The following is a 12,017-nucleotide window of genomic DNA, read 5'->3' as shown; positions in this document are numbered from 1 at the left end:
TGAGTTATGTCCAAAATCGTGTTTGGTGCGGTCATAGTGACCTTTGAACACCAGTCATCAGTTCATCCTTGAGTCCAAGTGGACGTTTCTGCCAAATTTGAAGATATTCCCTCCAGGCGTTCCTGAGATATTGTGTTCACAAAATGGTACGCACGGAAGTATGGATGGACAACCCAAATACATCCTGCCTCTGGCCCCGGTTGTCGCCTGCGCGGAGGCATAAAAAAGTTGGTGCAGCAGTGCACGTACACAGAAAAAAGTATGTTGAATCCTGCTGTTGGTGGCTGACTAACCTCTTAACCCCGAAAATGAAATTTCAACAAGAAAACATAATAGTTTCTCACTTGATTCTAGAGATGCTCAAGTCAAACTGATGTGCGGAGGAGACGTGAAGTGAAATCAGCTCGCTACTTATCTTGTTCTATCTGTTGCAAAACAAACATGATAATGAATGTAAGATGAAGAGATAGTAAGATACAAATTATGTGGTAAACTAAGATTCTCAAATACCATTTTGTAGAGACACAAATCCAAGAATAGAAGTTCATTATCAAGCAAACGCAATTCTCAATCAGCCAGATTGGACACAAGCATTCCTGTAAGGTTAATGAGGGAGGCAGATCTTTTTACAGTGTAAACATTTGCAAGTTTCAAAGAAACTTCCCATAGCAGTGAGTCCTAAAATAAATCTTTGCTTAGAGCTGCAGTGGGTAGAAATGGAGCAAATATGATTATAAAACGGTCACTATGTTCTGACAGACAGGTAATCTGAAAAAAATCATGTGCCTCTGTGTCCTCAGGTGCTCTTAATGGCATCTGCAAGATTTCACAGACCGAAGGAAAACAACCAGTCAGAGCTGATCTGGAGTCTACCGTCCAGCTGCCGTCTCTGAGCAGCTGTCAATCACTCACAAACTCCGATCAAATGGTCAAACTAGGCAGCGCTGATCAAATATGAATCAATATTCTGTTGCTTTAATGCCTATTTCTCGCATAAAGAATTTCAGAAACATCTTGTAGTGTACTGTTTAGTTGTAAAATGAGAACGTTTGTGACCCGGCAGCCATGTTGAGATCAGTTAAGGAAATACCAAGCACCGCCCACCAGCCGGAGCACAGCCAATAGGAGCGCTCTCTCTCTCTGAAATGACCTGTGATTGGCCAGAGTCTCCTCTCACGGGCTAGATTTTCTAAAGCCTGAAAACAGAGCCATGAGAAGGTGCAGAAGTCTAGTTTTCTCTCAGAACACTTGATTAAAATATGCTGAAAGGTTATGATGCCAAAAATAATCTGCCTACTGCAGGTTTAAGGGCATAATATTGAGAACTATGTCTTGAGGCAAGCGATGTGGCTAATAAGATTATTGAAGTGAGATGACATTCAAAACAGCTGAAATCTCCTGTGTTGATCGGGATTTTACTGCTCAATACAGACTAAACTCAGCTTGTTAAGATTCTCACCAGGGAGCCTTGCTGTGGCGAGGAAGTGTGATTGCATCGCGTGTGTCATGACCTTACGGACTCTTTTAGCCATCCACTGGCTGCCGTATGCCCAAAGGAAACTGTGCCCACACTACTCACACGTACAGTACGCTGAATTATACACACACACACACACACTCATATGGACACACGGACCACCCACAGCTCAATCTCTGACAGACTCTGCGTTGAAACTCTCCTCCAGGTCAGATCAATGCAGGTCAGTCGGACAGGAAGCATCTTAAAAGGTCAGAGAGGCAGCCACAGTAACACCAGAGGCCTTAGGAAACGCAGTATGGATCTCCTGAGATATTGATCCCTGGAGTACACCAGTGTCAAAGACCACCCCGTGTATCAACTGCTTCTTACAGTATCGAGAGGCATTGAACCTGGATTCTACAATTGAATTACTATAGCTTGTTGTACAGCATGCCAGCTGTACATCAAGATATCAGGGCTCTGTTAAATCCTGACAGGAAATGAATCCAATGCTGTTACAGCAACTACCACCTATGAAAAGCTCATCCTGGCTCAATGAACCGCTGCCTGCCAACCCAACAACTTTGCCACTGGCCAATTTTCTACTTTCCTATTATTATTGAACTCGAGTCGATTCAGGGAAGGACACTCGTGTTCACTCATGTTTTACTTCTTTAATAGTGTGCTCGCTTTAGCGCAACGCACTCTTGTTCAGTTAGGGTTTCTTCTTAGTTCTCGTACAGCTCTCACTGACAAAGAATGAGACACTTTTATGTGGCTCCAAACACACATTTAGCAAACCAGTCTGTTTCAGGAAGACCATAGAATAATGTAACCGACCTCAATATCTTCCTAAAACTGGACCTGAATCCTGATGTAAGCCAAACGATATAGGACTACATCAAACACCATGCAGTTGTCTTCATTTTAAATCAGGGTTGATGAGCAGACATAGCTATATCATGTTTTTTTCTTTGTTACTTATTTAATGTTAGAAAGTTTTCTGGGCTTTAAAGTGAAGTATCCAACAACTTTCAGGCCACCGTATCACCTGTAGTACATACAGGTAGAGGAACTGTTCTGTAAATGATAGTATATTGTAGTTGTAGCTTCATCAGTATTAACTTTAACTGAGAACCTTACTAGGAACTATACAAAACTTGACTTTTGTATGCCTCCGCCAACCAGTCAAGTTGCAGTTTATATCCATGTTTGTCCAAAATGTCATCACTTCATCATTTTATCCACTAGACATGTGTGTGAAATGGTCATAATTAGCATATGAGTGCTTCAGCTTTGGCCAAAACATATTTTGTGAGGTCACAGTGACCTTTGACCACCAAAATCTAATCCGTTCATCCTTGAGTCCAAGTGGACGTTGTGCCAGATGGAATGAAATTCCCTCAAGGGGTTCCAGAGGCACCGCGGTCACAAGAATGGGACGGACGTGATGTCACAGTGACCTTGAACTTTGACCACCAAATTCTAACGAGTTCATCTGTGATGGTCGTGTCTAGAAGGTAACCCCCAAATTGCAAAAAAGTGAGAAAACTCTTGCGACTTAACTGTTCTTAACTATTTGAGATCAATGCACAACCTGCTTTACCTTCTAGACACGAACTAGACGGACAATTCGAAAACATGATGCCTCCGGCCACGGCTGTCGTCGGTGCGGAGGCAGAAAAATGTAAACAAATTCAGTATTGCTTCACTCTTGGGGCTGGTACCTCCAGAAGAAAAACAATATAACCGCATGGAAAACACAACAACACAACAAACAACATGCAAGGACATTAATTAAAGATAATAAAACCCTAGCAGGAATTGATTTACAAATAAAGACAGCACACACACGGAGTAGAAAAGCAAGTGGGCTCTCGTTAATGGCAACAATACAGAGTGAGTAATGACTTTCAGAGCAGTTAGATAACACGGCCGGTATGGTATGCTAGTTTTTAGTCAACACAACATGATATGCCTTGGTTGTCCTGCCAGAATTAGTTTATTTCCCCCTTTATTTCCAGTGTTGTCCACTCTAATGAAACAGAAGCACAGTGATATGGTGTTAACATTGAGGCTTATTCTATTCCTGTTCATTGGAAATTGTGTTGCTAGGTAACAGCTTGGGTTAAAATTTATTCCCTGTCAGCTATTGATATTAATATATACCACAACAGGAAATAAAGCCAGACTAATTTAGAATGCTGAGTATGAAACAGAGGCCGTACTTAACACACACAGTGCAACTTTGTTGTTGAGAGCCATTAGGCCCTGATCAGACAGAGTGCCATTAGCAGCCCGGGGCCGCTAATTGGTTTCAATGAGAGTGATGCTTTTTGCTCTTTGCTTTTACGTTGCTGGGCGCCTTGCGTTTTTCCGCTCTATGTGCCTCATGTTTTTTGCAGGAGCGCCCTTAATGCCTTCCTGAAGTTGAAAAAACTTCAACTCAGCGCCATGGGTAGCCCTACCACCTCTCCTACATAGGAGGAAGACACACAGACTTTATAGTTGTTTAGCTTCTTTCTGATGTTGTTTTGTGTCTCTTTGTAGTCGTTACGCATCTCTGTGTTTTTGTGTCTCTTTGTGTTCATTTTGTGTCCATTTGTAGTCGTTACGCATCTCTCTGTCTTTTTGTGTCTCTTTCTAGTAATTTTATGTGTCTTTGGGGTCATTTTGAGTCACTTCCTGGTAGGTACGTGTCTCCTTGAAAGATATTTTACAAGTGAAGGCCAGGGGGGCCCCTGATACTTTGGGCCCCTGGACCTGTGTCCGGTAGGCTCGATAAGTAATCATCCATCCTCAGAGCAGAAAAGCAACCGACGTCGACGTCATTTGCGTTTTTTTTCCCCCATTGTTCAATCAGATGAATTGAGATGACAGTTGATTCAGTGGGCCGAGCAACAATAACAAAAAAAAACACACCACAAGCTGCTCTTTTTTTATGTAGGCTTAGACGGAGGCGGTGGCGCCTCGCGTTCTGCAAAAAGTGCTCTGTCTGATCGGGGTCCATTTGATGCTATTTTATAAGCACCCACTGGGAACCCTTATTTATCATTATTACAGAATAAACATTAACATCTGCTGACCAACAATGACTTCAGCTGTCAGTCCAGCTTTGCCAAAAACAAAATGATTAGAATAAAATTATATGTTTAGTACTATGGGAAGTGTGAACCCTTTTCGCTGAAATACAAAGTATATTTCTGATCATTTTTATTGAAGCTACAAATCATCCTGACAACTGTGTGCTAAAACTTTAAAAGGGGACATAACATGCTCATTTTCAGACTCATACTTTTACATACATATTTGGGGTTTCTACTAGAACATGTTTACATGCTTTAATGTAAAAATAAAAACATTATTTTAATCATACTGTCCGTCTGAATATACCTGTATTCACCCTTTGTCTGACATGCCAATTTCTGCTCCAGTCTTTTCAAAATAAAACTACTTAGGTTTAGGAAAAGATCACGGTTTGGGTTAAAATAACACCGGAAGTGGCATAACTGTAGTACGGGAGTTACGTGACAAAAACTACTTAGTTATGTTTAGGAAAAGATCGTGAATAACTCCGGAAGTTGCGTAACTTAAGTACAGAAGTTATGTGACAAATAAATGAACGTAGACTTCTGGTTTCATACGTGGTACAAACTCCGATCACCTGTGCGAAAGTCCAGTGTTTCTTTCACCCACCTGTCCACAACGAGCTCCTCCCTACACAGCATTTGTCACTCTTTATACTCCCTGGTTCACGATTACGTGGATTACAAACAAATTGAGTTTGTGTGATAAATACGAATTACAGTTAATTACTTTTTTGTAGGTGTAGCTACCAAGGGTGTATGAGAACACCCTGCATATTTCACAGTTTGTTGGTTGGTAGGCACATCAGATACCCAAATGTATGCGCACAAGCACTGAAAACGTGACTTTTTCATGATATGTCCCCTTTAAAAGATTACCTTATCACTGTGTTTTCAAAGGAGATTCAAATATTCTTTGCTGTACTTAGACAAGCACCAAAGACAGGCAGGATTCACAGGAAAGGGGAAAAGCAGGGAAATAGATACCATATTTCAGCATTAAGATGGATGGCACTCTGTTGACAAAAATATGGGTAAAAAAGACAAACTGAAACAATTATATTATAGAGAAATTGTATTTTTAAAAAGTATAATTTTTCAGTTCCTGTGCCAATTTACAACCTAACAGAGGGAAGAATTTGCTTTCAAACATCAATTCAGTTTCGACCGTGTCAGGTGTTCTCTTATGCAACCGAGGCACGTTTGAGGGCAGCGGAAAACAGTTTGAGAGCTTGAGATGGGGCCACAGACTGCTGTCTCTAAAACAAGTCAACTGTGGTGATTGAACCCATTAAAGTTAACAGCTATTGGTGGCAGGGAACACTTAGACTTTACATTTAAAGCAGAACTATAACAAGACAAGATTTAGCCTCCATCAAAAAGCCTCCCTTTGTATGTCACTTTATAATAGAGTTTCTTTCCAGATGAGTTAAAATGGAAATTGTACTTTGATTGCATGGATCCTTTTACAAATGACATTGGTGTTTTCAGCTCGAGAATGAACCAGATCTCTTCACCAAATCTTGCTTCACTGCATCTTGTTTTTGGTATATGGTTAATGGCTTTTTACTGAACATACTGGAGGAAAAATAAGTAACGAGATGCCAGGAGACAACATTCCCAAATATCCTGTTGACTGAATACAATTTAATGTGCAATCAAAAGAGCCAGAATGAGATACGACTTGGGTGGAAACTCAAAATCAATCATACATTTTTTTATATCAACTTCTTCCTAGGATTATTGGTGTGGCACAAAATGTACAAATAATTAAAGGGGAACTGTACAAGCGCAACCCCTAAAGCAAGCATACGGTTTGGCTTTGTCATATGGTCAAGTCGATTCAATTATATTTATATAGCCCCAAATCACCGAACAACACATGACACTGTTTATCCTTAAAAAGGAAAAACTTCTCTCATCTTGGTGAATTAAAAGTGCGAGATTGGGATAATTTCTATTGCCTCCGCACGGCTCTCAACATGGCGACATTAGCCAGCGGCTCGCAGCTAACGGTGCTAACATTGAAAACAACGGCAACAGTGCAGTTGCGCCGTCAGACGGGACAGCGTCAGCTGTAACCGCCATATGACCGCCACAGTGCAGAGAAGCAGCCGTGAGCTAGCCAGTGGGGTACGCTTGCACAAACATGCACTAAATGGCCCGGCTCAACAAAGTGAGGAGAAGCGAGGATTACAACACAAACAGAGGGAGAGCAACTTCATTTTCTGCTCAGGTAGACATTACTCCACTACATCGTTACTAGGAATGCACCAATACAGATACCAGTATTGGGTCCGATACTGAGCTTATGTACTCGTACTCGCAAAACGGCTCTGATACAACGGCACCGATACCACTTTACGGCCGTGTGAGGTTAACTTCTCATCACCATCTCTCAGGTCCTATCGCACACGCTCACGCTCCACCTCCCCGACGGTGCGGGCGAGACGGGCCGGTGGTGCGCCCGACCCGGTGGGGCAGGGACCGTATAGAGCACCTTTAAATGATTTGAATCTTTTCTTTGTGTACATAAAATGCCCTATAACAATTTCCTTGGTCCAGCTTATTTCATTTTTTAAGGGGAGAATAACCTCAACAAAATGTTACTTATTTGGCATCTTCCTTCTTGCTTGGGATAAAGGTTTATTGTGTGTATCTTATACAAACATGACAGATTCAACAGGAAATCTCACTGTACTTGTAGAACTGGGTGAATCTTGAAACATGTTGAAACTGGGTGAGATGGGTCAAATTCTGCAAGTTTCTGTAAGGTGTATGCAGTGGTTGTAAACTAATTTACCTTAGCCTACCTCAGCTGAGATACCTTAGTCTTGTCTGCAATTTTAGTCTTGGGGTTAAAGTTGTTTCAGAGACTTTCACACTGTAGCTAACATTTTTTCTTCCTAGTCTCATTTTATTTTTTTAAGTATTTACTTCTAACCTTGTCTCTTTCATTTTATCTTGTTTATAATTTACACTCTGAGGAACGTTGCTTTTTTTTCATCAATCCCAAACTTTGAATTGCATGCCTTTAATCCCTACAAACTGTGATCATTCGTAACCTTAATTTGGACTGTCTTTTCTCAGCAAACTCGTCAACAACCTCTAGAAATGGTGCTTTAAAATGCCGACGCTTTATCTGTATCTGCTTTTAAAAAACCGCAGGCCAATCATCTTCGTATGAACAGTGATTAGATTAAAAGTGTCAACACCAAAACTATTCTTTTACTCTAACAGCTGGAGACAGTTATATCCCCACAGTGTACAACTTTTAATGCTTGGGTCGGCACAGTGGGAATCAAATCGCTGGCCTGCCTCTAAAGTTTGAGACGTGTAATACAAGAAGACGCTTTTTGAACAAATAAACATTAGAAAAGGACACAACAGCAACAAAACTGCTGCTAACACTTTCCCTCATGGACAACATCGCTCTATAATTCCTCCAAAAGCAATTATTGACCAAAAAACATGTACTTGTGAGCAGCATAAATGTCACATGCCTCAGGCTGTTACGGATGATCAAAGCTACTGTAAAGTCTAGTCGGTCTGTCCACCAAACCGAATTACTGAACCCAGAGGCAAGAGTTATCGTCTGAGATCGTCTTAGATATTTCGTGGTGGGAGATAAAGTAGAGGAAATAGAAGCTGGAATACTTCTTCGGATTTTATCAGGTTTTGTGTAAGACAAGAACTTTTGTTGGACACTGCGATTCTGTCGATAGATAGAGATAGATAGAGGGAGACGGATAGAGAAAAGAGACAGATTTTTGTCCTTCCACACCACTTGTGTTAATTTTGAATGTCACTTGTTCCCAGGTTTGCATTTCTGTATTTGGCTGCACTCCTTTGCAATCATCCCTTATCTGTGTGCACAGCAGCTGAGGGTTCGTCTGTCTGAATGAATGGGCTCAATAAACCTGTCACAGCCCAGACTTGTTGACTGTGTATTGACTCAGGTTACAGTGATCCATCCTTTTTATTAGCTTCAGTTTGGCTACAGATTTACAACGTGATGTTCTGCTCACACATGACAACGCCATTAAAACACAAAGTCACTTTATATAGTGCACTTGTTCTGCTCAGTTGTTGTTGCTCTCTGTACTTTGAGGTGAAGAATACAACAGTAACTTGGTGTATTTTACAAACCCGACACCTACAGGTCAACTATTATTGTAGAGTTGTCATCTACTCGTCTGTTACGCAACTACCAGTGTAATAATTATTATTATTATCATCATCATCATCATCATCATCATCATCATCATCATAGGGGTATATTTAAAAGGTATTCAATAATAGTGACTATTTAACAATGTGTAAATTTGCCAAATTGATTGACTGGTCTGTAATACAAGATACAGTATTTTTTTTATCTACTAATTATAAAGCTGCATGATTATGAAAATGTTTTCTAATTGCCATTATTTTGACTGATATTGCAATTGCGATATGATTTGCGATATTAGAGGGAATGATCATTTTTACATCATTATTCTTTTCTTGGAAAACCATATTGAAATGATTATGATGTGATTTTTTTGAGTATCTGTACCAAACAAAAATGTTTTCTTAAGCCTGTAGAATATGAGGTGGAGGCCAGGACATCTCTGCAGCACCACAATATTTAATTTAAAATAGTATTTTGACACACCTACCGCCTTTAACAAATAATATGATTTTAACAAATGCTTATTTACATTGTGGTTATTAATTGTATGCGTTTGATGAACATTTTTGTACATATTTATTTTGATTTCTTACTTATATTATTTATTTATATTTCTTTACATATTGTAACATTATGTACAAAATCTACATGTTACATACTCTTATTTCTATTTTTTCATGCTTTTAAATAAGAGCAACTGCAACGCCCCAATTTCCCCCTGGAATCAAGACAATTATTTCTGATTCGGTAACAACAACTATATAAAATATAGGTTTTCTTATGGGGTAAAATACTAGTTTACATAGGTAATATTTGAAAAGAAAAAAATGTATGATGACGTTATATGATAGATCCATTAAACCGAAGAACACATTAAGGCTATAGAATACAGTGCATTGACATGTCAACGTAGTGTACAGCGCCACAGAGCCCTTATGGCCAAACAGCACTTTGCATCCTGTGCATACAACCTACATCCATGCATACAACTGATTATCAATTATACAATCACCTTCCTCAGTGAAGCCTCACAAGACTCATCAGAAAAGAGGGAAAAACGAAAGACGAATAAATAAAAAGAGCTACAGACACCTCGGCGGGTGCAACAAACAATATCAGGCTACAGAAATGAAATAACCTGACACTTCTTCTTATAGAATTAACAGCGGAATAAAACATCACCAAAGAATACCAACATGTAAACTCCACAGCGACCGCCTGCAGCCACAAACACATTAGAGAGCCGTTTATGCACAATTTGTAGAACACACACACATACGCTACGATGACGTCCTCCAACTATGTACATTTACTCAAACGCGAGGTACTTCAAATCAAACTTGAAGTTATTTTATTTGTTGCTTTTTTTGCTGATGGAATCAAGAAAATGTTTATCAATCTTATTGTCTTATTAGCTAAATTAAAAACACCAGCAAATTTGCAAAACATAAACCCAATCTGACCGTCTTCTTATCCTTTAAAATCCTACCTGGACCCACTAAAATACTGCACAAACCCTAAAGCTGTGAAAACTAGAGCCTTATGTAATGAATCGGATTTGTAATTCATGTAATCTAACTTTGTTTATGTTTGCATTTTGTTTTTATTTCTTTATCCTTTTAACTTCTGTACACTACCTCGAGGTTACATTGCCTTGTTACTGTTGTTGGTAAACCTGTTGTAAATTCCACTGCGTAAATAAATTAAAAAAAAAAAAAAAACTTGAAGTACTTATTCTTTACTTGAGTAAGTTCCTTTTATATTACATACTTCCACTCCACTAGTACATTTCAGAGGGGAATAATGTACTTTTTACTGCACTACATATACAGTATTTGACAGTTTTAGTTACTAGTTGCTTTTGAGCTTAAGATTTTTACATCCAAAACATATTGAGATCTTATAAAATATGATGCTTTGTATTGTTATAAATGAAACTACTGTACCTAACAATATATACAAGTAGAGCTGAGACGATTATTAGTTGATTAACAGAAAATTATTGGCAGCTATCTTGATACTTGTTTAATTTTCATGGAAAATGACAGATAGGCTATTTCATTGTTCTCTAATGTCAGGATTTGCTGCTTTTCCTTGTAATTATTTATAGGCTACATTTAATTTTTTTTATAACAATAATAATAATTAGTAGCCATTGTTTTCTGCCTACTTTTAGCCTAATTTTGGATACTTTAATAGGTTATTATTTCCACATAATAACATTTTCAATGCAGTCTGGTTACGTTGTGGTATTACAGTAGTACTTTAGCTTAAGTAAAAGGCCTGAATAGCTCTTACATCACCGTTACATCCATCAGAATAGGTTTGTTGTTGCACTCACCCATATGAAGAGCTCTCTGTGAGCCTTGAACACCGTCAGGTCCTCCTCCTCCACAATCTGCTCCAGGTTCAACGACTCTGCTCGGTCATTCTCAGAGCACCAGTCCACTCAGCCTCTCTGTCCCACAATAACCACCAGTAATTAGTTTATTGACAGAAAATGAGTGGCAACTATCTTGATAATGGCTTATTTTTAATAGAAAATTACAGATATTTCATGGTTTCAGCTTCACAAGTGTCAGGATTTACTGCTTTTCCTTGTAATTATTTATAGGCTACATTTAAATTATTATTTTTTTAAATCACTTTGAGGTTTGGACTGTTGGTTGGAGAAAAAAAAACATTGGGAAAGTGTCACTGTTTCCTAAAATATGACATTGACTAGTCTAGCTTACTTTTACTGTTGATACTTTAATATGCTAGACTACATACTAACATTTTCTAAGCAGTGTGGTATTACAGTAGTACCTTTGCTTAAGTAAATGATCTGAATAACCTAGACCTACTTACGTTATGAGTTACATCTATCACAATAGGTTTGCTGTTGTACTTTTCTTTTTTGTTTCATAATAACAATATACAGAGTAACATTGAAAGCATTCATATACAGAAAAAGCATAGCGAAAACATTAATAAAGAGCAGTGCCAAACATAAAAATGACAACAGAAATTAAACAAAACCAACATAAAATTAAAAAAATAATAAAACAAAAGAACACCCAAGAGTATGACAATAAGTTCACTTAAAAACTTTGAAGATATTGCATTCATTCATTGTTTTCATAGCTGTTTTGTTTTGTGAGGAAGAAAGATATTGATCCATTTCCTTCATAAATACAAAGAAATTAAGTTTTTTTTCTGGCAAATTTACACCAGTGAATGTGGAACTTTGCGAGAATTAAAATGATATTAATAAGAAAAAATATGTTACTGTCTTTGTCACTGTAATCATAGCAGCTAA

The 12,017-nt window shown here is 38.5% G+C and overlaps 1 long non-coding RNA gene across 2 annotated transcripts in view; it reads right to left on the bottom strand.

Moving 5' to 3' along the window:
• LOC119498374 overlaps positions 1-12,017 on the bottom strand; it is a 51,867-nt gene that overhangs the window by 38,242 nt on the left and 1,608 nt on the right. For both annotated transcript variants that reach the window (XR_005209110.1, XR_005209111.1), the window contains exon 2: positions 11,058-11,174. This is a non-coding gene — a long non-coding RNA (uncharacterized LOC119498374). The remainder of the gene's footprint in view (positions 1-11,057; positions 11,175-12,017) is intronic.

Source organism: Sebastes umbrosus, chromosome 12, assembly GCF_015220745.1.
Source record: "Sebastes umbrosus isolate fSebUmb1 chromosome 12, fSebUmb1.pri, whole genome shotgun sequence".
Taxonomy (NCBI): Eukaryota; Metazoa; Chordata; class Actinopteri; order Perciformes; family Sebastidae; genus Sebastes; species Sebastes umbrosus.
Note: the sequence above shows the minus strand (reverse complement) of the source record. Positions and strands in the feature narration are given on the sequence as shown.